Source organism: Neovison vison, chromosome 1, assembly GCF_020171115.1.
Source record: "Neovison vison isolate M4711 chromosome 1, ASM_NN_V1, whole genome shotgun sequence".
In the NCBI taxonomy this organism is placed as follows: Eukaryota; Metazoa; Chordata; class Mammalia; order Carnivora; family Mustelidae; genus Neogale; species Neogale vison.
In genome coordinates, this window is record NC_058091.1 from 147,635,834 (window position 1) to 147,662,040 (window position 26,207).

Here is a 26,207-nt window from a genome sequence, read left to right on the forward strand (position 1 = left end):
TGTCAGGTGCTGCGTGTCTCAGGATTTTTGAATCCGTGTGCTGCGGGTTGTAAGGAGATGAATTAATTCATTAAGCTACATCTCTCTTGCCTGTGTTGCTCTCCTCAATGAGAAAATGTCAGTGATTTTCCTTGGTGACAGAACCACAGGAACTTCGGACTATAGTTTGTTCCCTACATTCTTACGGGAAGGGTACGCCAGATTTTGGTTCGAGGTTAGAGATTCTGAGAATGTAGATATTTTTCCCATCCAAGTTCACCAGTCGCCAAGGTAAGAAAACCAGCAAAGGTGCTGACCACAGTGTCTGGCTCCTTGAGGGCTCCCCAACCCCCAGAGATGTAGATACTAGTGATTTAACTTTTACTTTTCTTGGGCATGGTGACATTTCTTATAGGTGACCATGATGAAGTTTTGAGGGATCCTAAAAATAAATCAGAACTCACCCCTTAATTCGGTCATTTTTTTAAATTTTATTTTTTTTTCTGAGGTACAGTTGACATACACTCTATTAGTTTCAGCTTGTACAATGTAATGATCCAGTATTTGGGAACATTGTGAAGTGATCATCACAATGTCTGGTAAACATCTGTCACTTTACATAATGCCAAAAAAATTTTGTGTGTGTGATGAGAACATTCCAGATTTACTCTCTTAACAACTTTCAAATATGTAACACAGTATTGTTAACTATATTAATTTTAGTTATATATATGACTAAATATATGTACTAAATATATAACATAACTGTATTTACTTATATGTATGAATTCATTTAGATAGGGGTGCTAAAGGATGCTGTCCACACCCTTCCTTCCCTGAAGGAAGAGAGCATGGGGTTGATGAGTGCCAGGAAATGCGAAGGGTCGGAAACTTCACCCTAACTTTGCAAGCTAAGCTTGCCGCACATAGTTTCCCGGATACTGGTATAACTCACTAGACTCCTGGGTTAGGGACAGTTGAAAGTCTATTATTCTAGTAACAGCACTAGCCAGACTATCAGCATTTTTTTTCTCTGGTTTCCTGGCTCTAATTCTCAGAGGGCAAAACCATGACATCTCTGCATTCAGTGGGTTCTAAGAGAGAGACCCTAAACCGTGGATCCCCATTAATTTATAATGAGCTGTAAGCATGCCTGTCGTCACTCTGGAGAGACTGTCTTCCGGGGATGTTTGCTGTATAAGCACCCTTAAACAGAAAATTCAGAACAAAGAGCATTCAGTGCCTTGCTAGCAATACATGCAGAAATGTGGGAGATGCATCAAAGAAAGATTATGGCCCAACAATGAGTTGCTTTCACTCATTGAAGTTTTTTTCTTTTGTTTTCTTTCTTTCTTCTTCATCTATTTTTTTTTTTTTTCTTAAAGAAGCTTGGCTTGGGAAATTTAAATCTGAATGTTTGCCTAAACTCACTTGCTGAATAGAAGGGACCCAGGGACACTTCTAGCAGCTGTTTCCTCTGGGCACCAACCTCAGGGCTGCTGGGTTTCTTGAGTGGAGGGTGCCAGCCACGCATTTGGCTTTGTCTGGTAAAGCAGATGATTAGCACTAGTTGAGTTTCAGGTGGTTGAAGGTTCATGGAGACAGGTTTAGAGATCGGACAATAGTGTAGATGGAATTACAATGTGTCTGTTTCCTTAATCCAGTGTCAGGTTATAATGATCTAATGTGTAAGTCCCTTGTCTCCTGGAATTGGGATAACATTCTTGGCGAGTCTGTCATTTGACCAACTGCAGCCAGGTGGGCTCTTGTTGGAGCACAGATAATAAGCAGCACAGCAGGGCTGGGGTTTCAGCCCACTAAGATCCAGAATGGAAAAGTGGAAATGGTTGTCTTCTCCTTCTGTCCCACACTTCCCCTCAAGACAGAGAAAAGAAAGGGAATCTTTCAACACTCATCTAAGTAGGCACACTGATGTATTGGTAAGTCCTTTGTCTTAAACAGTGTAGCTGCTCAACACTGATTACTGCTTAGCACATTCTCTGAGACCATGTTGGAATCATTTTGGAATTAATGTGACTCCCTCCCACTGCTTATTTTAAAAGGTTGTGAGATACAGTTGCCCTGTTGTGGTTAATTAAAGTTAATGGAGGTTTCTTTCCTTTCAAAAAAGCTCTGAGCATTGTAAAGAAACCATGGGGTCACAACCCAAGTGGACTGCCTAACAGGCAGGAAAAGTTTTCAAAAAGTGATGACCCTTCAAGAAGATATTTCTCCTGTGACTCTAGTAGCAGTAATAATAATGATCATATTGGGTTTTTTTTCCCCCCTGCAAAATGCTTTCCTTTCTCTGAGGATTGAGCTCAAGGACCTCATATTATGAGGCCAACATGCTGCCGACTGTGCCAAGGCAACTGACAAGGAATGTTCTGTCCTTTTTTCTCAGAGGTTTTGCAGCTACTTTGATGATTTTTCATAGCAGTGTAAAATCCACTTATCTTCTGGATCCAGTGGGATGAAAATTCTGCTTTGGGCAGTGACCAAATGAAGTCTCAGTCAAGGGCTGCCACGTCCTGTTTCCTCAGTGGTTCCTAGCAGGGCAGAGATGGTGTTCGTACCAGTGTGCTCAGGGGACTTGAGGTTTTGGGTCACTCTAAGAAGGGGACTGGGATTTAGGGGAGGGGCAGGGCAGGCAGGTTACTCGGCACAGGACCCCATCGCCCTGTACTAGATGTTACATTGCATCTTTATGACGACTCTAAGCCCAGTGTTTCCCGATGAGGAGAATGTGAAACCAGTTTAATGGTGGGTAGCTCCCAACATGGTAAAGAATGGGATGGAATCTGAAACATCAGAATGCAGCGCACGTGTGCAAGTAAGTGGTAATTCAGGCAATTTTTGTTCCTGCTACATTTGTGTGTCTGGGTGCAGATGTAAACTCAACTTCAAACTGGACATGGGCCAAAAAGTTTGGAAGCCGCTGACCTGAGTTCAGAGTGACCCCTGTGGTTTATGTGGGTATCCCTGGGACTGAGCAGAGCAGAGGACTGGAAAGGAGCACCTCAGTGTAGGGCAGAGGGAGCAGTTCTGCGTTTTTGTGGCTTTTCAAATAAGAGTTTGACTTTTGATAATTTGTGGCCATTTTTAATGAAACTTTTACTTGTGCTCTAGACAAAATGCTGAGAGCGCTGTGGCACCTTACTAAAAGGCCCTTCTATTTCCTGAACAGGTCCGATATCTGTGCCATGCTCAGGATTCCCTCTCAGTTTTTAGTTAGCCTGTGATTTGAGGTTATCTTCTTTCCTGTTAACTCTTTACTGGGCTAAAAATTTAAGAACAGGGAAGAAAAGTGCTAACGCCCGAACAGGGACTTGAACCCTGGACCCTCAGATTAAAAGTCTGATGCTCTACCGACTGAGCTATCCGGGCTCACAGGGAGAGCACCTAACACATCAGTTGTAGTCAATTTATCTACAAACTTGCAAGGAAATTTACAAGTTTATTGTGTGATTCTGGTTCAGAACGACTCATTCAGGAAATGGTTATAAGTACACCAGGCAGCATAGAAATTCAATCACAAGGAGGGAGCTTTTTAATACTGAAATCTGTGTTATATTAAAATAATACTGCCCCAAATTCTTTTTCTATATAAAGTATAGTTGAACAGTATATGTATAGGTCAATACTGTATATATAGATATATACTATACTGTACAGAATTCAGTGCAGTCAAGAGCTACAGAATGCTGGCCTTCAATTCCTAGACTTCCCAGAGACAAATCTCAAATATTCTACATTTGGGCTCAAATAGAGCATTTTCAAAAGAAAGCTGATCCATTGCCAGTGCTTCTAAGGTTTTAGACAATACTTTGGACACCTAAGTATGGATTGAGAAATGGAGTGGTTTGATTTTGTGTTGGGTCTCGGCTGTCTTTATTTATTTGTTTTTTTATTTAAATAAATTTTTAATTTTTGAGGAGTTTTAGATTTACTAAATTACAAAAATATACAGAGTTGCCATATACCTATTGTCCTTGGTTATTCACATCTTAAATCATATATGCATTTTAAGAAGACTAATGAGAATACTGTGCACATATAATTACAGATATATTTCTCAGCTTAGAAAGATAATTCCCAACATTCATTTGTCCCCCAGGGTCCTATCTCTTCATCTTTCCAGGTAAACACTGTCTTGAATTTGGGGTTTATTTTCTATCTCATGTTCTTTATAATTTGGCATCTATTACAGTGTTTTTAAGTTTCTGAACAATATACTGTGGAAACTTCCACGATGAAATTCAAACTTAAGGATTTATTAAAACAAAAGCAAGACCAATCTCAGGTTTATTTAGGCATCTCTGTTTACTTAATCATCTTCTCAGTGTCCTTCAGTACCAGCACATTTTGGGCATGAAATTCTATTAATCACTGACCACATTCCCTCAAACACTAGGGTTTCCTAACGTTAGCAGGCCTGGGACCAATGGTCCAAAAGAAAGCAGGAGGCCTCCTGCTAACCCACTCCTCCCTCCTCTTCCCAGCTTTGTGCTCCAGAGACTCCATTCTTTTGGAAGCCATCTTAGGGGTTTGGGGCTGGGAATTCTGGATTCTGGGAGTGGAGTAAAGGGCATCGGGGTGATTAACTTTTTCTAGGTTTAGTACTGGACATCCTGAGTCCCAAGGCAAACTGTGACCCTAGAAGACCTGCTTCATGTGGGTAAGAGGTTCCTGTGTTACTGGGATCTGTTTTACCTAGGTGGAAGACTTTTCTTAGGTCATTAATTCCTCAGCCAACTTATCTTCAAGTAAATAAATATCCCATGTTGTGAGACATTTCTCATCAGTTCTCTATCACTTGTCTCTCAATTCAACTGCAACTTTCCTGTGATCTTACCTGCCTGTAGACAGCCTAGCATGGCTGCAGTACCCCTCACTTGTCTTTAAAGTAAAAGAAAAAAGGAAAGAAAGAAGCTCATTTTATTTTCAAATATTTAAATTTGAGTTAGATAACATATAGTGAGAAAGAAGCTTTTGAATAGTGCCCCCCTCTCCCTTTTCTCATCAAATTTTTAGGTATTTCCAGGTTAAGTGCTTGACAAGGGCCCGATGGCTAGACGACTTACTTTACTTGGAACACTGATGTTATCCCTTTAACCATTTCATGATTTAGCTAAGTAAGTAAAGGAAAATGTAACTAGCATTCAAAAAATTTTGTAGTTGCTGGGGAGAAAAATAGGATTCAAAGAACTGGGAAGAGTTACAAAGATACATGCTCTAGGGTTGGGGATGTAGCTCAGTGGTAGAGCGCATGCTTCGCATGTATGAGGCCCCGGGTTCGATCCCCGGCATCTCCAAGCTGTTTTAGCTACGCGATCAGAAACTGTTTTTAAAATGTGGTATCATTGGACTTCTATCCTCCTATTCATCAATTTCCTACAGTGTTCTACCCACTTCATTTAGAGCTGTGTATAGAGAGAGGAAAACATTTGGGGATATCTTTATCTGAAACCAATAAAACTGGAAACGTAGATAAAAGCACCCAAGGGAGAGATGGCCAAAGCAGAGCAGCCTGGAAATCAGCCCAGGACCCATTAATATCAGGTAGTCTTTAGTATCTGGCTGGCCTTAAAAGGCAGAGATCATCTTGGCCTGAAAATACAGAGAGGAGATAAAGGGTTGTTGCTAGAGTCTTGTTGCTGGATCATGGCACGAAAAAAAATAGGACAAGTATTGGGAAAAGGAGGAAGCCTAGCTCGATGGGGGCAAAATGGAAGTCAGCAGCTCGGATGATATACTATGCAGCTCACAACATAAAAAGTAACAGTAGCATTAGTACCTTCTTACCAGAACTTTGGAGGTATGTTTCTTGTGGTTGGCCGGTTAGCTCAGTTGGTTAGAGCGTGGTGCTAATAACGCCAAGGTCGCGGGTTCGATCCCCGTACGGGCCAGTGACTTGTTTTCTATCCTCTCTCCGTGACCACTTTTGGGTGGAAAAGGAGGACCACCATCTAAGGTAAGACAGTTCACTGTGTCCCCACAAGGAACGTTTTGCCACGAGTCCAGACCATCCTAGGAGAACTCAGAGAACCTCTCTTGGAAAGCCAGCGAGCTCAGAAAAGCAGCAGGACTCCTGAGGGACAATTAAATTCATTAGAAGGAAACATGTCACCTGTTTGTGCAGCGCCCTATACACTGCCCTTGAAATAGTCCAGAAACAGGTTTCCGCCCCGGGGACACCTGTGAGATGAGAAGACAGGGCTCGTTTTGCTGCTTGGCTGAGGATTTGGGTTTGGGTCCAGCAGCACGCAGGACAGGGGGGAGTCCGTCTAGAGGCAAGCATGTTCTCAGGGAAGGGAGGACTCAGCCCTTGCGCCCCGTCTCCGTGCGGATGCCTGCAGCCCCGCGGTTATGGCAGTGTCCCGGGTCAGCCTCATGTCCCACGGAAGCCAGCTCTCTGCTCCCTAACTCTGTGTCTCGGTCTTCCTGGCACAGCCGATTTCCTTTCTTCATTCGCGACCCCACCGATTTCAGTCTCGTTGAGGGGCTCCCACGCGTCCGCTCTGGGCCTGGAGAACCCTGGGATCCAGCCGGCAGCCTCCGGCAGTCGGGGGCGTGTGCGGCCGGCCCGGCTTCCGCTGCCGGGCTGGGGGGCCTCTCGGGCCTCACCCCCGCACGCCAACAACGTGCAGGGGACCAGGAGCACCGGCGGGTGCTGTCTGGACAGCCGCCACCGTAGTCTGTCTCCTACCGAGCAGGGTTCGCGCTTTGGGAAGGCGTCGTGGGCTCCTTATGAGGACTGGGTCCCGAGAAGAGCTGGGGAGGTGCTGGGAGCTATGTTTTCCAAGTTTCAAAAGTGGAAGGGAAGGAGGGAGAGTCAACAGTCGGTTATGGTTGTATGCACCTAAACGTGCATGAGATACACACACACACACACACACACACACACAATTTTTTTTAACTAAATATTTAATGTATTCAGAGAGAGACATGGCATGTGTGGCTCGTTGGTCTAGGGGTATGATTCTCGCTTAGGGTGCGAGAGGTCCCGGGTTCAAATCCCGGACGAGCCCGTCTTTTGTTGCCCTCCCATCGCTCAATTTTTACTAACTCAGCGTTAAGTTCTAACACAAATCAAACGCATACAGCCGCCATCCCATTCAGCAGCTGTAGAAATGTGTAGGCTGCACACGCACTCAATCCCAGGAAGTAACGTGCTGACTCACTTAAAAGGGACAAGCACTTCTTAGTTTTACCTTTTATTCCGTGTTCTATCAGCTCAAAAGTGATTTTTGCAAAGGTTGATGTTTCTGGTTCTTCTAGATGTTCCAACAACACAGTTGTGATCGTGTGAAAGCATAGGAAGACCGTAGTCACCTCTCAGTTCGAGGTCATCCACCATTCATGCATCACTTTTTTATTTAAAAATAAAACTGAACTATAGAGTTGGGGTTTTGGCAACCTTTGTACAAGAGATCTGGGCTTTCCTTGTTAGCACAGTGTTGACTGTTCCCCCATCTTTCGGGGGATTGGGGTTCTGCTTCCTTATTGCGAAGGGGAGCTTTCCCCTCACCTTCTGCAGGTTTGGTTCTCATTAAGCACATATTTATTTAGCATCTATTATATTTAATAAACTTCTGCAGTCAGTGGTAGACAAAACAAACAAAAAAAATCACTGGGTCCTGTTTCAGGGGTTGTCAAATATTTTATATTAAAATGAAATTGCACCTCCCCTCGCTTTTCTGTGTGTGTAAGCCTTGATGGTGGAGAAGTACAAAAAATTTCAGATAATGCTTATAAGCTTTGCCTTTCATGTCATCCTCCTTAGAAGACAAGATCAGACAAAAATCTAGAATTCTGTGCTCCTAGTGGGGCAAGAGGAATTTGTATGTCCTCATAATAGATTGGGGGAAGCCTTCTTCTAACTGCCCGGCTAGCTCAGTCGGTAGAGCATGAGACTCTTAATCTCAGGGTCGTGGGTTCGAGCCCCACGTTGGGCGCTTACTTTTGCTTTCTCTTCCAGTGTTTATTCTTAACTGAATTTCTGCACATTCAGAAAGGAGGTCCCACACCACTGTCAAACAAGAGGAGTTTTGAAGATCAGCACTTCTGAGGTGTGGGATTAATGGAATCACAGTGAGTGGCCACAGCTCACTGGCTCTGCGGGGCTCCTCGGACCTGCTCTCTTAATCTTGCAGATTGGGCTCGTCGCCCCCTGGTGGGAATGCATTTTTTTTTTTTCTGGCCTCTTAAGAGATTTTAATACTGCAAGTCTGTGGTAGGCAACCGGCTCTGTACATTTAAGCTCCTCAGATGATTCTGAAGTACTACACCCCGAAAAAGGGTTTAGGATACGGGGAGAAGGATGCAGAGATGTTGGAAAGGGTAAAGTCTGAAGGTGGAGGAACAATTCAAACACAGGGACCGGTTTGATGGGCAGCATTGTCCACGCAGTTTTGAGAATGGTGACTCCACTTCCTGGCCCAAGCAAGTGTCATTTTCCCCTTTTCTTTTCTTTTCCTTTCTTTTTTTTTTGGTGGGGGGTTCCAAGGTAGAGTTCAGTGATTCATCAGTTGCATATAACACCCAGTGCCCATTACATCACCCACTTACCCTCATCCCCTGCCCCAGCAACCCTCATTTTTTTCCCTAGAATTACCTCTCTTATGGTTAAGTCTCCCTGTCTGATTTTGTCTTGTTTTATTGGGGTGAATTTTCTCTTACCACTGCCTCACACACCTGTTCAGTTCCTGATCACCACACTGGGACAGCTCAATGAACCTCCCAAAACAATGCTCTTTCCAACCTTTCTTCATATATGACAAGTGGAAGAACCAAACAACCCACAGCAAATTGCAGTTGCCTACACAATGGAATCTAAAGATGCAGGCTTGTTTTCAAAAATCCAAACTGCATTTCTACCTCCAGCTTGTCTGAACTCTCCACAGTCTCAAAAAAAACCTGCCCTGTCCAGTCCCTGATGTTCGTTCACGTCGTGCCTACCGTGTACCCTTTTTCCGCCTACACCGGTTGTGGACAAGGTCAACTCAGCTCTGCGCAGGGGCGCTATTATCCCAGATACGAGTGGACTTTGCTGTTAAAATCATTCCCATGGTCAAACTGACGAAGACTTATTTTGTGAGATTTCCCTGTCCCTCTGTGAACATTCCACCATGCCAGTCTTCCTTTGTCATTCCTTGGAAGCCATCGTGGACTCACTAGCATTCACTGACAAGATGCCCCGGCCATAACAGAGAAAGCACACACATACGTACCTCTTCCTTGATTCTAAAAGCCCAGTTAGCCGCATGGGTTCCTCTCTCTTCGCTAACACTGTCCTGATGTGCTCTTCAGGCCTCAGGACCGTCCAGTGGAGGTGCTGTAACTTGGGTTTTCGGATCTGGCTGTGCATGTGAATCATCCGGGGAGTTTCAAAACTTTGATTCCTGGGCCCCATCTCAGCTGCTGTGAAGCTGAATCTCTGGTGGTTTAGAAACCGGTGCTTTTGAGGTGCTTCTTTCTAACATGATGGACATGGCAACTTGGCGGCCTAGTCAGGCTAGAATTCCACAGGGAGCCAAGATCTTACAGGCAACAGTGATTCTAGGTGTGTAACATGAGCTTTTGGGTTCAGAAACTTGATGTTATGGGCTTTTCTGCCCCTCTCTCTCTCCATCCCTCTTCCCAGTTCAGGTAAATTCTGGAGGGATGAGATGCCGATGACCCAAATGAAACATCCTTGGCCATTTATTCATTCCACACATGTACTGCTCGCTCCTGTGTCAGGCATTGTTTTGGGTGTTTGGGATTTATCAGTGAAAAATGATAAAAAGGGTCCCTGCCCCTTACAGTCCATAGGGGGAGGCAGACAATAACAAATACACATACGAGTCAACTGAACTTGATGTTGGATGTGGTCAGCGTGCTGCGGAGAGCGGAGGTTTGTTGTGGCAGCAATCAGGGCTGTCGGGTTAGGTGTCCTGAAGGGGACATTTGAGCACAGAGAAACCACACTGCCTTTTTCAAGTTTCTAAATAGAGGGATCAGGCACAACCGAAGGCAGGAGCATGTTTGCGGTAGTGTGGCTGCAACAGAATGTTTGGAGAGAAAGTAGGGGGAGGAGGTAAAAACGTGTGAGACCTCACAGGCTTTGTAAGGACTTTGAATTGGGTGAGACAGGAAGTCTCTGAAATTTCTGTGCAGAAGGGTAATAGGATCTAATCTACCTTTTAGAAAGGGAACTCTGGATGTTGTGTTGAGGACAGAGCTCAAGGGGAAAGTGGTAGAAACAAGGACACCGGTTGGGAGGCTTCTGGCAACCAGAGTGTCAAGTCAGACCAGAGTAGTCACGGAGCAGGAGTGGAGAAGTGAGTGGTTTTCTGGGTGTGTGTGGAAGGCCATTCCAGGGCTTATGTGGTGGCCATGAAGGATAGCCGGGAATCACTAATTTAGGAGTGCCAGCCTGACAAACGGAGGCCAAGAAACAAACTTACGCAGCCCTGTGTGTGTGTGTGTTTATAACTGCCCTCATCTCAGAGGCCAAAATTCCCATGGAAGGTTGACTAGTGGATAATCAGAGCAAAAGGAGTCAGACACTAACATTATTTATGTTGTTGTGAACACCTGATACTGCTCACCGTCCGCCCCCCACCCCCAGACTACCTTGAACCCTGGCGTATCTGGGCACAATGGCGTCAGCACAAATTACCACTCTCCATCCTCTCCCAACCAAACCTTCCTTTTTTCTTTACCCAGTAGCCTGAATATTGTCCTTAATAGATCACTTGCTCCGTGTGAGGTTATATTTAGTTCTGAAACTCTTCTGTATTTTGCCTATTTAGCTCAGTCATACCTGTAAGTTAGGGACAGGGAATCACATGGTTTAAACCAGGCGGACCCCCTAGTGTTTGGAGATATTGTCATTACATACACAATGAAACGAAGAATCAAGAGTCAATACAAAATGCACGAACAAAAAGTAACTTTCCTAGAAGGGTACACTGAACCCTGTTTTCCAAGTCTCTTTTAACAAGGCAGGGTTTTTCAAATCAACTTTTAGTAAGCACCTTTCTCGTGTTGGATACCTAAAATGGAAACACACATACAACATGGTCCGTGCCTTCTTGAGGGCTGTTTTCCACCTACTGGGTGAATGTACCTGGCTCAGTGAGAATTAAATCCTCTGCTGTGTTTCAACTATCTGGCCCTAGGAAACGAGGGGGCTTGGTGTGACTGATTTAAAAATAGATGACAGTGACATGATTTGGATAGTTAAGAAATCACCAGCATTTACCAAGTAAAATCAAAGGAACAGAGGCCTTATATCTGATTCATATATTCTGCCCACCTGACGGACAACCGTTGAGGATTTCCGGACCACATGTCATGGATCTCCCTTTCCTCACCTGATAGCCTCTGCTTGATGCTTTGATTTCCAGGGTGCCGCAAGAACTGTAACGGGTTATCCTGGGTACAACAAGTTTTACTAGTATTAATAAAGCACATATCCTTCTGTCAATAAACTTATTAGATTTTTGGATTATAAACATCTTTTGGGTTTCTTGGAACATATGGATTTTTCCTCTGTTTATAGCTCCTTGGCTATATTATTAATAAAACTGAGTTGACATATTTAAAAATTGAATTTCTGAACCTAAGACCTGTGGCATCATCTCCATGGCCAAGGCTGTCCCTAAGCTTGGTCCTGAGCACCAGCTAATCTAACTCCTTTGAAATATCATTCTAACTGCAAAGCAGTCCTTGATGAAAGGAGGTGAGAAAGGGCCTGGGGAGGGGGCGGGTCTTATTAGCTGGGGCTTGCCAAAGCAAAACACCATACACTGGGGGGCTTAAACAACAGAATTTATTTTCTCAGTTCTGGAGGTTGAGAAGTCCAAGATCAAGGTGCCATCTGATTCATTTTCTGGTAAGAGCTCTCTTCTTGGTTTGCAGAAGACTGCGTTCTCATTGTGTCCTCATGGAAAAGAAAGGGTGAGTTCTCTTCTTGTAAGGACACTAATCAGAGTGCATCAGGGCTCTACCCTTATGACCTCATTTAACTTTAATTACTTCCTTATTCTGAATACAGCCACACTGGGGGTTCAGTGTATACGTCAATAAAGCTTTAACATACGAATATGGGGGCACAATTCAGTCCATAAGAAGGGGACCAAAAAAAACCCATTCAAAACACAAGGTGACATTTAGAACTCAGAAAGTTCTCTAGCACACAGTAAGTACTCAGATATTTTTTGAATGAATGATTTCAACTTTAGTATGCTCAACACGATCTTTAATACATATAACACTATATTATAAATACTACAGAATTTTAAAAAGTCATCTTACAGGGGCTTTTTCTCAGGACAGTTAATCTGGAAGTAGAATGTACAGACTCTGTTCATGACTAAAGCTTGAACGGTACTGGACTGAATCAGGGATGAATAAAAAAAGCCAGACCTTAGGAATGTGAGGGGCTGCCGACCCAGCTGTGGAAGTCCAGAGAGGAATCTGAACTTGGGAGGTCAGTCTCTGGAAAAAAGCAATGGGGGGGCAGAAACACAGTGTTGTGAACACAAGGTTCTGGTCCGGCCTGTCCAGGGAAGGAGGGCAACACAACCCGTGCAGCCCAGTGGGCTTCTGAGGCCGGGCTCGGTGGGCCAGTGGGCGGAGTGAAGGGTAAAGGAAGGCAAGGGCTTCGTCCTGTTTCCGGGGCAGACTAGGAAACCTGTTAGAGACCCAGCCGTAGGCCAAGGAGAAAGGAAGCATCTAAATCAAGAGTGGTTATCTGTACCAGCGCCCCAGAGGATGACCCCCCAGGCATTCCAGAAACAAAAGATAGTAGTATTTCCAGAAGCGATAGAGAAGAAAATGTAACGAATGACCTCAGCTACTTTCAGAGACTATAGCTCAGAACTGCTGCATGCATGACCGGATTCCACGGTAGCGCCTCTGGGAAAGGGGCCTCAGCTGTCCTGTAACAAAGAACAAGGAAAGCAATTAGTTCCAGGTGTGGTGTAAAGATTAAATTAACATGCTTTCTTTCTAGCCCGTCACACTCTTTCGAGTCTCATTAAGGATAAGGCACTGCCCCCTTTGCTTAATGCTTCTATGAATAATCCTAGGATCTTAGTGGAAGAAACAGTATCCAGAAAAAGCTAGCTATGTCTGGGAAGGTTCCTCCATAAGCCCCCTTCTAGGAACATGTGTTCTCATTTGAAATATATCAGCGTTCAGTGCGGAAAACAAGAGACTCAAAGTAGGCTTCAGAAAGGGAAAACAGTATGCTAAAAGGAGGCCAGAAAAGGGCTACCTCTCAGGGAGCCTGCTCTCCCCACCTCTCCCTGCCTGACTCTACCTGCTTGTGATCTCTAATAAAGTCTTTTAAAAAAAAGGGGGGGGGGAAGAATACCTCTCCCCAATACCTAGAAGAATCCAGGTAGGAGACACCTTCCATAGATCTTGGCTAATGACTCAGTAGGCGTGGTGGGGGCTGCCCTGCGAGGCAGGACCAAGAGCCGGATAGGCCTGAGGGAGCTATGTTGTAATAAGGCCTCTTGAGGGAGAAGTCCCTGCATTACTGGGGGGAGGGCACTGTATGAATATAAGAGGACTGGGGACAATCTTTACCTTTCAACTCAAAGTCCTCTACCACCAGTTCTCTATGTTGTACCTTCTCTCCAGAGCATCAGCCAGATGCCCTCCTGATGCTGTAGTTGCTGTGTTCACACCAACAGGTGACGGTATCACACGGGTCATCTTGTGTCAGGTTTATTGCTAAGAAACTGTGAACTGTGACTGTGTTTCTTAGCAATAAACTCTTGGACAAGTTACCTCTTTGAGAATATTAACTCCTACCTCATACAGTGTCACAAGAGCTACCTATGACCATTCTTTTAGTCACCAAAACTTCCTTATGAAGCACTAATAACAACAATGACCAATTATAAAGCCCTTGCCGCACTGAAGGCACCACGCTTTATGCTCAGGAGCCAACTTTTATTTATTTTTTTTAAAAAGATTTTTATTTATTTATTTGACACAGAGAGAGAGATCACAAGTAGGCAGAGAGGCAGACAGAGAGAGAGGAGGAAGCAGGCTCCCCGCTGAGCAGAGAGCCCGATGCGGGGCTCGATCCCAGGACCCTTCGGAAATCAGGGAGGAAGGAGAAATTCTAAAATCAATTAAAAAACCAAAAAACTCAGGGGAAAAAATGTAAAATTTTACTTTGAGAAAGTCCTGGAAATACTTACGTCTGTTGATATTTTAACCATCTTATGACAGTCTTCATGTGAGACATTTGCAACCAACCTACACAGTGTACCAGAGGCCAAGTGACCTACCTTAAGGCAGGGCTCATGTGGACAAAGATTGGTTTACTCTGGCCTTGGCCAATCATCTTCACGACTTGTGTTTCAGCACATACGCATCAGCAAGTGGAATCTCGACTCTCTGGAGTCGAGAGTTCAAGGAATTCCAGGACTTTTTCTGAAAAACAAATGTTTACATTAGTAGAATACACTTTTGTTGAATATGGTCCAACCACAGAGGTTGCATTAAGTTAAATACCACACATCCTGAGTTAAGCCTTCAAAGCTACAACCATTAACTCCATGACCTACTCAAACTTATTCTTTGAGCTCTTAAATTCTGACAGCTCCTGGCGACAGAGACTGTCCTATTTACTGCCGTGTGTTCCTAGCCCGCATAGTAGCTGGATAGTCAGTGCCTGATGCATGTTTGTAAATATAAAGGTCACTGTTGTGTATGTACTGCTGCTTTTCATTAATTGAGTCTCAAAACTCTAGCAGCTGACTTCTCATTCAATTATGACAGAGCCCAATGTAAAAAAAATTTAAAAAGTAGCTTTAAGACATTGTTAACACACACACATGATCTTGGAATCAATGAAAAATGTCTCTACGTTTGTCAAAAGTGGTTTTTATCAATCACCTCTTCAAAATTCCTGCCTAGAGAATTTCATTCCATCTAGGAGGGTTTCCTTAATTAATCTCACTCAAATCTGGTCATTAATGTAGTCTAAATTCCATGTACCTGTATTTTTTGTGAAATTGTTTGCAACCTGTTGTTTTAAGGAGTAAATGGTTACCCTTATGCTTCATATGAGACATTTTTGAACTTTTCCACTCTGAATTACGCAGAGGTGGGACCTGGATGAAAACCTGTCAAAGCCCCTGTGAGGGTTCTCCTGCTTGAACCAGTGAGGGGGGGTGGCTGGAGTGCACCCCATACACTTTGCTTTACAAATGCTGTTTCATTTCAGACCCACAATAAAAACCCCTAAGGATATGTATTATCTGTATTATCATGATCCCCATTTTGCAAGGGCACAAAGAGGTTTGAGGGGGTCATATAGCCAGGAAGAGACAGGATTCAAAGCGGCCTAAGTATTCTAAACACTAATAATGAAGTAGCAGAAAGAGAAATTAAGAAAATAATCCACTTACAATTGCACTAAAAAGAATAAAATACCTAGGAAGAAACTTAACCGAGGAGGTGAAAGACCTGTACTCTGAAACTGTTAAATTCTGATGAAACAAACTGAAGATGACACAATCACATGGAAAGAAAATCCACGCTCGCGGACTGGAAGAATTAATATATTTTTTAAAGATTTTATTTATTTATTTGCCAGAGAGAGAGCGCACACAAACAGGCAGAGTGGCAGGCAGAGGCAGAGAAGCAGGCTCCCCGCTGAGCAAGGAGCCCGAGGTACTTGATCAGGACCTGAGCGGAGGGCAGACGCTTAACTGACTAAGCCACCCAGGTGTCCCTAATAGGCTAAAAATGCCTACACTACCCAAAGTAATCTACAAATTTAATGCAATCCTTATCAAACACCAACAGCATTTTTCACAGAACTAGAACAAAATACACTAAAATTTGTATAGGACCATGTGGTTCCATGCTAATTTTAGCACATATGTGTGTGTGTGTATATATCTATATCTCACATATAATAAGATGTACTTCAAGATTACTACAAAGCTGTAGTAATCAAAACAGTATGATACTGGCGCAAAAACAGACACACAGATCAATGGATTGGAATAGAAAACCCAGAAATAAACCCACATATATATGGTCAATTAATCCATGACAAAAGAGGCAAGAATATACCATGGGGAAAAAGTCTCTTCAGTAAATGGTGCTGGGAGAACTGGACCACCTTCTTAGACCATACACAGAAATAAACTCAAAATGGATTAAGGATCTGAATGTGAGAAAGGAAACCATAAAACCCCTAGAAGAAAATACACATAGTCATTTCTCTGACATAGGACTGAGCAACATTTTTCTAGATATATCTCCTGAGGCTAGGGGAACAGAAGCAAAAATAAACTGGGAACACACTAAATCAAAAAGCTTTTGCACAGTGAAGGAAACCATCAACAAAATGAAAAGGCAGCCTACTGAATGGGCAAAGATATTTACAAATGACGTATCTGATAAGGGGTTAATAACCAAAATACATGAAAAACGTACACAACACCCAAAAAGCAAATAATCTGATTAAAAATAAAGGAGGGGTGCCTGGGTGGCTCAGTGGGTTAAGCCTCTGTCTTTGGCTCAGGTCATGATCCCAGGGTCCTGGGACTGAGCCCCACCTCTTTACTCAGCGGGGAGCCTGCATTCCCCCAACCTTCTTGCCTCTCTGCCAACTTGTGATCTCTCTGTCAAATAAAGAAAGAAAATCTTAAAAAAAAAAAAAAGGATTCAAATCGACATTTTCTCAAAGACAACTTACAAATGGCCAACAGACACATGAAAAGATGCTCAACATCACTTATCAGGGAAATGCAAATCAAAAGCACAATGAGATATCACCTCACATGTCAGAATGGCTACAATAAAAAAGACAAGAAATATCAAGTGTTGGTGAGGATGTGGAGAAAAAGAAACCTTCATGCACTGTTGGTGGGAATGCAAACTGGTGATACAACCACTGTGGAAAACAATATGGAGGTTCCTCAAAAAATTAAAAATAGAAATACTATATGAACAGGTAATTTTTTAAAAAAGATTTTATTTATTTATTTGATAGAGATCACAAGTAGGCAGAGAGGCAGGCAGAGACAGAGGGGGGGAAAGCAGGCTCCCTGCGGAGCTAAGAGCCCCATACAGGGCTCAACCCCAGGACTCTGGGACCATGACCTGAGCCAAAGGCAGAGGCTTTAACCCACTGAGCCACCCAGGCGCCCCCGAAATGGTAATTTCACTGCTGGGTATTAACTGAAAGAAAATGAAAACACTAATCTGAAAAGATATATCCACCCCTACATTTATAGCGGGATTATTTACAATAGCCAATATATGGAAGCAACCCAGTCCATCAACAGATGATTGGATAAAGAAAATGTAATATATAAGTACACATATAATGGAATATTACAAAGTCATAAAAAAGAATGAGGGTGCCTGGGTAGCTCAGTTGGTTAGGTGGTCATTATTCCTGGGTCCTGGGATGGAGTCCTGTGTCTGCATCCGGCTGCCTGCTGGGAGTCTGCTTCTACCTCTGCCCCTCTTTCCTCTCAATCTCTCTCTCAAATAATAAGTAAAGTCTTAAAAAAAAATGAGATCTTGTAATTAATGACAGCATGAATGGACGTGGAGAGTATAATTTTAAGGGAAATAAGAGAGAGAAAGACAAATGCCACATGATTTCACTTATATGTGGAATCTAAAAACAAAACAAATTTAAAAAGCAGACTTAAATACAGAGAACAAGCCAGGGGTTGCCAGGGGGAGGTCGGAAGGGGAATGAGTGAAACATACAGGGAAGTAAGAGGCACAAACTTCCAGTTATAAAAGTAAGGGAGATGAAAAGTACAGCATAGGAAATGTAGTAATACTGCGCTAATACTGTCTGACGACAGATGGTCGCACTTGTCATCCTGAGCAATGAGTAATGTTGAATCATTTTGTACCCCTGAAAGTAACACTACACTGCTAATTATACTTAAAAAAAAAAAAAAAGTTGCCTCAATGGCTCCAAAGCCCTTGTTCTCTCCATTACATCCCCCCCACACACACACACTAAATAACCGGCCATGTCGCTGTAATTTCTACCAGCGAAATTCGTTCTTTACTTTTAAATTGTGTTAAACCGGCCCTGCCAACAGAAAAGGTCAATACATGTATTTTTGGAAGTATCACAGCACAGCAGCCGCGAGGGCACAGGTCACCGAGAGGCGCCGCGCACTCCCCCGCACTCCGCACCTGCCCAGCCGGCTCGCGCCCCAGCGGCCTCCTCACCGCGCAGCCCGGCCCGCGGCGGTCGGCTCCGGGTTCCTACTCGCAGGGCCTCGGGCCAGCAGGCGCGCCAGGAGCCTCACCGCAGGGACAACGGAAGGATCGCCCTGTGGCGCGGCAGCGGCCGCCCCACTTAAAACGAAGGGACACTTACCTGGCCGACAATGCGGCGTGGCTCCGCTCAGCCGCCGGGTCTAGGCGCCGAGCCCAGGGAGCTCAGCGGCACGGCCCACGGGCCGTACGTCGCGTCTCGTGCGGCCGCCGTGCGCCCGGCCCACCACGTGACCCCGCCCACCGCTCGGGCCCGCCCTCCAGCCGAGGGACCCCGCCCCCCGACCCCATCGGGCCGGTGGTCTACTCCCCCCGGCTGCAAAGACTGTCCGCAGTCCCACGCGGAGCGAGCCGGCCGCAGGGGGCGGTGAAGAAGCGGAGAGAAGTGGAAGAGCGGGAGAGTGCCTCCGGGGGGACCCCAACATGGCCGTCGGGGCGCGGCCACACGCAGACCCCCTCCGGCCGAGGGGCGCTCCCGGGTGCTTCCGTTTTCTGGGGGAGCCTGCAAGCCGTCCCACCTCCGTCTCCAGACTCCCGCGGCTCTCTGGGGAGGCCGGGAGTGCGGAGCGCGCACGCACACCTGCGGCCGCGGCGTCCCGCACAGCCTGCTGCGCTCTGATCCCGCGCGGGACGTGGGACCCGAGTTCCTCCCCAGCCCGCGCTCAAGAATACTTAGGAAGGAGAAAAAGGGACACCAGCGCTTTCCTGCTTCTTCCCGTTTTTACACTGAGTTATATTTTATTTTGAAAATATATAGAAAAGAATATATATAACTTAACATAAATATAATTAATTATACACAAATTATATACTTTTGTCTGGTAGATATATTTGGTATATGTATATCAGGTATATATATACCAGAATTCACCCGCAAGAATGCAGGTTATACAAACCCACATGCCAGAATCCCTCAAATCTACTGTTGTACCCTCCCCTCTTCCTCTCCCTCAGGCTCCCTTGAGTTCTTTTTAATCTCTGAATCTTCTCTAATGCGGAGCGGAACAAAATCAAGGATTTTTTTTTCTTTTACATTTGTGTAAGTGTCACGCATATAACTCTGAAAGGTGTACTTTGACAAAATGGGGAATGCTACATCTGCAAAATGACTCAGTCAATCGGGCTTGGAGAGGAGACAAGATTTTATATTTAATTCATTCAGACCGACCCCTCTTCAAACAGATGTTTTTCATAAAGACTTGAGGAGGTTAATGGCCAAATTAAGTGAGGAACAACTTGTATTCAATTCTTCAGAAAAGAGAAATCTTTCTTTTTGCCACAGATGGTCTCAATGTCCGGCCTACACAAGGAGGATCGTATTATTCCTGATGTCGGATGCCACTTCGGATCGATTTCATTAACAAAGAGAGTAACAGACCTTTTGAGATTCAGACAGTCCCGTCTGAACTAGAAAACTAGACTAAAACCTCACATTTTGCAAAATTACTAGTATTTGAATGGCATTACTTTCTACCTTGTGTTAAGATACAGAATTTAAAAACATTGTTTTAGCTCCCTGTGGATAGGTTTTGCCGAGTTTAGATTTAGTGTGATGGGTTGGTTTATCTACAAAGACTAATGTCAATTAAAGAACATTTAAAGATGGTTTTGGAGAGTTTAATCCTATATTTCTTTCTTCCTCCTCCTCATTCTGTTAATTATCCTGTTAGAATTGCAGATTGATGTACTTAAAATCCTATTTATAAGTTGAGTTAAATTGGGTAAATTCATTTCTCATAATAAAAAATGCTCATTGCTAAATTCTTATCAGTTCCTGTGTCTCCTTTTTTTTTTTTTTTTTTTTTCCTTTTCGAAAACCAGTGGATGCTCCCGTTTTTCTTCTCCAGGGCTGTGGATCTTTGAGTGTCAGTTCCGACGGGGTGCTGGATTATTTTAAAAAAAAGAAAAGAAAAAAAAAAATTTAAAAAGTGGGCGCGGCTAGGGCAGACCCGGGAACAATACCGGTGAATCACCAACCAGCACCGACACGCTCACAACCTCACGCAGAGATGGCATCCTCCGCGAGTGAGGCGGTCAGTGTGATTCCTTCGATAGCTCAGTTGGTAGAGCGGAGGACTGTAGTGGAAGCTCTTCAGGCATCCTTAGGTCGCTGGTTCGAATCCGGCTCGAAGGAGTTCGTGTTTTGCGTTGTTTTTGTTTTTTTTTTCTTTTTAAATCCCTCCCCCTTGAAAAGGCGTATCTCAGCTACATATATCCTCGGTGTGCATCTACTAAGGCTATTCCCAATGTACAGCGAACTCAATTTTTAAAATTATTAATTTCTGTAACAATGACTAATACACGCGATCAGACGTCCACCCCATACTTTACATACAATACAGCTGGGGGCCGCCGAGATATACCGAGCTCAGACCAGGCGGAGCAGAGGCGGCCCCACTGGGCAAGGGGTGTGTAGACGCGTCTCCGAACCCGCACCCGGGATCCGCAACTCCCGGGAGGAAAGACTCTGCCTGCGTAGGAAGGACACGACCTGCGGGTAATTGGTGGGACACGCGCGCCCCCTGGTGGGCTTAGAGTCCCGGGTCTCTGGAAAGGTGTTTTTGCCGGTGAAGGATGCGGAACGGCTGGCAGTCGGTTACCTCAGGGCGGGTTGAAATTCAGGGGCACTGCTCCTCCTTATCGGTTTAATTCTGTAACCGTGGCTTTCAATCTTGGCTGAGAAAAGTTGGTGGATATAGAATCGCCTGGGCAGATTTTACAAAGCGCCTTTGCTTGGGCCAGTTTGAAGGTGGGACCTAGGTACTGGTAGTTTGAAAACCTTCCGGGTGACATTTACTGGGCCGCAAGGTTTGAGAACCACTGGTACAAGAGAAACAAAAATTCTAGAATTAACAATGACAGACGGGGGGATGGGTAGAATTTTCTACCCATTTGGGGAACTAGCTCAAAAGATAGAGATTTCTCTTAACAAAAGAAAGCATTTGCTAATTTGGGGCCAATCTCATTAAGATATATTACTCCCACTTCTGCCCTATCTCAAAAATGTGATCCCAAACACCCGTGGAAGAGTCCTCAACTACAAAGATAATAGATCAAAGTAAAAAGAGCTGTGTGAGAGTTTCGTCCCTGGCAATTTTTTGTATTTTCCTTCCTATGCTTCCGGGCGTTCATTCTTGAACGATTCGCAGACTCTGGTGTATGTCAGAACACAGACGCCCAGGCGGGTAGTGATTTGAGACCTACTCCCTAAAACGAATTGGAAACTTACCCCTATGAACGTTGGTCTGAACTGGTAGCTCCTGATTAACTTCTCGCTTCTTGAAAGCGACCTGGGACAAAAGAATAAAGAAGGAAAATGGTCCGTTTTTCTTTTCAAAGAAAAGAAATGCAAAGTTTACCAAATAGCCCTGGGCTCAGCTTCTCCCTAAGGCACCACAGAGGTTCTCCATCCTCCCGTAATTGGGCGACATTCTGCTATAGTCCAGGATCGAAATCAGCATTACCGTCCGCACCTCCGAAGACGCGGCCAGACGACCCCAGAGGAGGAAGAGGGCATGTATAAAAAATAAGTCTCAAACATACCTACACATCATATGACTTCACCATCATTAAGAAATGGGAATCATTCGTTCCAGTTTGAAGAACTTGAGGTTGCCCTCAGTAGGTCGGATATGTGAGAAATAGATTCCGAGAATAAAAATGTAATATTAATGCATAAATAACTGAAGTGTAGATTTGTAAATCCACCTGGCAGGGACCGATATTCAAATCTGCAAAAACGTGAGAAATCCTAAAGAACTCAGCCACGCCTATCCCAGCACTGTGTGGGGACGAAGGATGGAGAGAGCGTAGCTTTGGAAGGAAACGCCGTCCCTGTTAGGAAATGGGTCTTGCTCCCGGCTGTAATGTGTTACATTTTAGTAATTAATAAATTTAGTAATACAATTTCATTAATTGTATTTAATTAATTAAATTAATTATTTACAATATCAACAATTTAATTAATTAAATTTAGTAATACAATTAGCTCGGTATTCAGAGCAGGCGCACAGAGAACATAAAATTGGAGAATGCGGGCATCGATCCCGCTACCTCTCGCATGCTAAGCGAGCGCTCTACCATTTGAGCTAATTCCCCGCTCCGGCGCGCGGCCGCGCCTCTCTTACTCACTCCGCTCCCTGCGCTCATTCACCGCGCGTCGCCGGCGGTTTGCAGTCGGCCTTGACCACGTGAACCAAGCGCCGGGCCGCAGACAAGAGGCTGTCGCGTCCCTCGCCGCCGCCTACCACCCGTCGTCCTACGGATCCGGATCCCGTCGGTACAAGATCTCAGACGGCAGGCGGAGTCCGGGCCAGGGAGGCCTCGGAAACTCTCGTCTTAGACACTGGGCAAGAAGTCAACCCGGAATCCGCTCGGAGGAAACAGGGAACCGGAAGGAGATGGCAGGTGCATCCAGGAGGGAAAACCAAGCTTCTCAAGCTTGGCTTTGGCTTTTGCAATGGTTCCTGACAATCCCTGCACCCCTAAATTTTCCACCAGTTGACTCTGCTGGCTCCAGAAGCAGATTCTCCAGAGTCCCTACAGACACTTCTTAAGAACAGCTGTCTGGCTTTAAAACAACAAAACGACGACAACAACACACCGCCTGTGGACACATGGCCAGGAGGGGGCGCGCGTCCCAGTTAATTTCTCCATTCTGGCTTTTGGAATCCCGAGTTTGTTCAAAGGGTACAAGTTGTTTTCTGTTTTTCTAAGGTAAACATTACTAGGATGCTAAGATAATTATGACTGCAGGCTTAGATCCAGAGTCTTTGCAAAAAGACAGTAGTCGTGTCTTTTTCTTCTGGACCTGTTGGGTACCAGGTACCAGGGACTGTGCTAGGGGCCGGTTGGGAGCCAGGAGCCCATCCCATGCAGGAAATCCTTCTGAAGGCCTTCAATCGACGTCTACACCTTCAACTATTTCTTTGCCTGATAACCCATCTTTAGAGACTTCCTCTCTTTGATTTCGTTATTTTTTACTCTCAATAACACTGAAACAAGTGATCAAAATGCAAATGCAGGAGAAACATCTCATTTAAGAAAGTGAGTCTATGTCTCTACGCAGAGCAGGCCTTTGCAAGACCCTTAAAACACCCTTAACATTTGCTCTTCTTTTTTGCCTTTTTATTGCAATCAGGGCTGATAAAAATGGGTGAATAACTTTCTGAGGGGAGAAACCTTCCACCTACTTTCCTCCCCACAACTTAGACAATAGAGTTCAGGTGTTCCAAGTGGGTGTAGAAACCACTATTCATTCCAAAACTTGTTGCAAGGACAGCTTTACCCGGATTCTCTCCATTATCTAGGTACTTTCCCCCTACTTTTCCCGCGACAGAATTTGCAGTGCGACAGAAGTCAGCTTGGCCTTCACTCATTTTTTTCCTCCCTGTTCATTTTCCATGTAGGTGTGGGTGTAGGTGTGGAATTTTAGTGACAGAATGTAGCCCAATTCCATAGCTCAGATCCATAGATTGGGCATGACTGACTGAACTGGGAGTGACTGGTTTGTCTGGGAGCTTTCAACCCTGAGCTGGGAGTACTGGTTTCCAGTAATGCTAGATTAGGGATTACATTTTACAACACTCAGTTTCCACAGAGGCTACATGAAAATCAAGACTATTATTTTAAAATTCACATGGAATGCTTACCTGGTAGGGGAGATACCATGATCACTAAGGTGGTTTTCCCAGGGTGAGGCTTATCCATTGCAATCCGGTTGTGCCGACCCCTGCGATTTCCCCAAATGTGAGAAACTCGACTGCATAATTTGTGGTAGTGGGGGACTGCGTTTGTGCTTAAAAATAAATAAATAAATAAAATAAAACTCACATGGAAGTTTTACCAGTTGTTAGGCTATTGACTCAATGCTAACTTCCCTGCTCTGGTCTGAATTGTGTTCCCTCCAAATTCTTGTGTTTCAGCTCTATCCCCCAATGTGTCTGTATTTGAAATGGGGAAGTAGTTAAGGTTAATAAGGTTGTAAGGGTGGGGCCCTGAGATCACCGGATTAGTGTCTTGATAAGGGGGAGACGCCAGAGAGCTCACTGTGTGTGTGAAGACACAGCCAGGACACGACCATCTGCCAGACAAGAAGGCTCTCACCAGGAACCGAATGACCATCACCTTGGTCGTGACTTCCAACCTCCAGCACTGTGAGAAAAATTAATTTCTGGTACTTTGCCATAGAAGCCTGAGCGGACTAAGACAATAATCCTTTTTAAACCTGCTGTGATATGAAGGAGATGAGACTCTGTAAACCACATTACTGATGTCCTGCTTGGCCCCCCGTTAGGCTTTGCCAGAAGGGAAGCTAGAAGAAGAACGCAAGGCTGGAGAAGGATGGAAGGTGGGCTTACTCATTCGTGTTTCCCTTCTGGGAATTTCCTGTTTCTTGAAGCGTTGCCCCAGTAACCAGCACCAGCCGGAAATTTCACCACTTATTGGCAACTTTGCTATTTTCCACTTGGTATTCAAGGCATGGGAAGGACACCCGATAATGTCAAGAGAAATTGTCCACTTCTTAGGATTCTTTTCCTCTAGCTGCGAATTCTCTATTAGGTCAGGAACATTGAAAGAAAAGTTACTAGGCGCTATGCTCTTAGTTTCTCATGGAAAGGGATTTAATTACTGAGTTCCAGAACAACTATGTGCTTTGAACATTTCTCGTAGGAGGCATTGGTGATGGCCATTTGAAGAAAAATTTGGAATGCTTTCAATAATATAGTTGTGGAGAAATTTTATTTTAATAAGCACACATGTTTTACAGATAAGTTCACTTATTTTTTCCTTAAATACATTAGAGGAAGGCCTTTTTGTTCCAGATAGTGTAGCATGTTCTCCCTCTGTGTCTAGTTTTTGCAGTTGGTACAGGGAACTGATCAGTCTCTGTTGAAACTTGATGTTGGGCGATTTAATTTGGAAAAGGAATATTTATATTTCCATTTAAGAATTTTAAGGATTTGTGTTTCATTTTAATCGCCCTATTATAGCTATGCAATATAATATGAACCACCCAAATCAATTATCCAACTAAAAGTTTACATACACACAGGCACACACAGAACATACTTTTCATCATTATAGTTATGAACATGTATGATTTCCCATTAGACTTTCAGAACGGAGTACTGCAGGGTGCCCAAATGCGGGGGGCATTGCTCTGTTCACAACTCCGAGAAGATCCAACCTAGTTGTCTGCATTTAGGGCAACTATAACATTTATTGAGCAATTTTTGACACTTTTTAGAGAAGGAGGAAATAACCAGAGAGGAGGGAAGGAAATCGGGTGTAATTCAAGGCATTACTTTCAGCTATATTATTCCTAGGGTAGAAGGATATGGGATATGCTTTGGGTTTTTTCTTGAAACAGAGATGTACAACTCAATGAATTTATAAACCCACGGGCCAGCTTAACCAGATCACCATATCAAATACATTCGGTGTCTAAGCAGACAGCTTAAGGTTGTACTTTTTCTCTACAAGTGAATATGAACATTACCAACACAGAAACCATCCGGACGGGCATTATTTTAGGAATCCTATAATGGCCTCTCCCATGAGTCCTTCGATAGCTCAGTTGGTAGAGCGGAGGACTGTAGATGTTGACAGTTGGGCATCCTTAGGTCGCTGGTTCGAATCCGGCTCGAAGGACGAGACTTTTGGAAGTCCCAGGCTCCTCCAACGAAGCCACCGTAAAATTTAGATCCTTCGGGAGGACAAGGGGCACTTTCCGTGGACACGAGGACGCGCTGAGCTCTTATTTGTGGAGCGGGCGGCCACGGTGGCGGTTGTAGGGAAGGGCCGCCGGCTCTGCGGTGGACCTTCCCAGCGGGCTTCGTCCACCTTTTCCCGCGTGAAGCGCAGCGGTGCACACGGCCGCCCGGGCTCTCCAGCTCCGCGGGTCCCGCACGCAGCTCTCGGGACCCGCGCCCGGACTCCCGCGC

The 26,207-nt window shown here is 44.6% G+C and overlaps 2 long non-coding RNA genes and 9 other non-coding genes across 11 annotated transcripts; 7 read left to right on the forward strand and 4 right to left on the reverse strand.

Annotated features, from left to right (window-relative positions):
- Positions 1–3,293: 3,293 nt before the first annotated feature.
- TRNAK-UUU lies at positions 3,294–3,366 on the reverse strand. Its single transcript has one exon. It is a non-coding gene; the product is annotated as a tRNA-Lys (tRNA).
- A 1,856-nt stretch (positions 3,367–5,222) lies between these two features.
- Positions 5,223–5,294, forward strand: TRNAA-CGC. Its single transcript has one exon. It is a non-coding gene; the product is annotated as a tRNA-Ala (tRNA).
- Positions 5,295–5,814: 520 nt separating this feature from the next.
- Positions 5,815–5,888, forward strand: TRNAI-AAU. The gene has a single exon. It is a non-coding gene; the product is annotated as a tRNA-Ile (tRNA).
- A 1,050-nt stretch (positions 5,889–6,938) lies between these two features.
- TRNAP-AGG lies at positions 6,939–7,010 on the forward strand. The gene has a single exon. It is a non-coding gene; the product is annotated as a tRNA-Pro (tRNA).
- Positions 7,011–7,864: 854 nt separating this feature from the next.
- On the forward strand, positions 7,865–7,937 carry TRNAK-CUU. The gene has a single exon. It is a non-coding gene; the product is annotated as a tRNA-Lys (tRNA).
- Positions 7,938–11,778: 3,841 nt separating this feature from the next.
- LOC122914332 lies at positions 11,779–18,465 on the reverse strand. Its single transcript, XR_006385781.1, has 3 exons — positions 18,365–18,465; positions 14,280–14,424; positions 11,779–12,911 (listed from the first exon to the last, which is right to left on the reverse strand). It is a non-coding gene; the product is annotated as an uncharacterized LOC122914332 (long non-coding RNA).
- A 1,097-nt stretch (positions 18,466–19,562) lies between these two features.
- LOC122914407 lies at positions 19,563–22,711 on the reverse strand. The gene is made up of 3 exons (XR_006385794.1): positions 22,393–22,711; positions 21,491–21,551; positions 19,563–20,144 (listed from the first exon to the last, which is right to left on the reverse strand). It is a non-coding gene; the product is annotated as an uncharacterized LOC122914407 (long non-coding RNA).
- On the forward strand, positions 20,307–20,395 carry TRNAY-GUA. Its single transcript is given in 2 exon segments — positions 20,307–20,343; positions 20,360–20,395. It is a non-coding gene; the product is annotated as a tRNA-Tyr (tRNA).
- Positions 22,287–22,359, reverse strand: TRNAA-AGC. The gene has a single exon. It is a non-coding gene; the product is annotated as a tRNA-Ala (tRNA).
- Positions 22,712–23,904: 1,193 nt separating the features above from the next.
- Positions 23,905–24,063, forward strand: LOC122896744. Its single transcript, XR_006382427.1, has one exon. It is a non-coding gene; the product is annotated as a U1 spliceosomal RNA (small nuclear RNA).
- A 1,762-nt stretch (positions 24,064–25,825) lies between these two features.
- TRNAY-GUA lies at positions 25,826–25,914 on the forward strand. The gene is given in 2 exon segments: positions 25,826–25,862; positions 25,879–25,914. It is a non-coding gene; the product is annotated as a tRNA-Tyr (tRNA).
- The last annotated feature ends 293 nt before the right edge of the window (positions 25,915–26,207 follow it).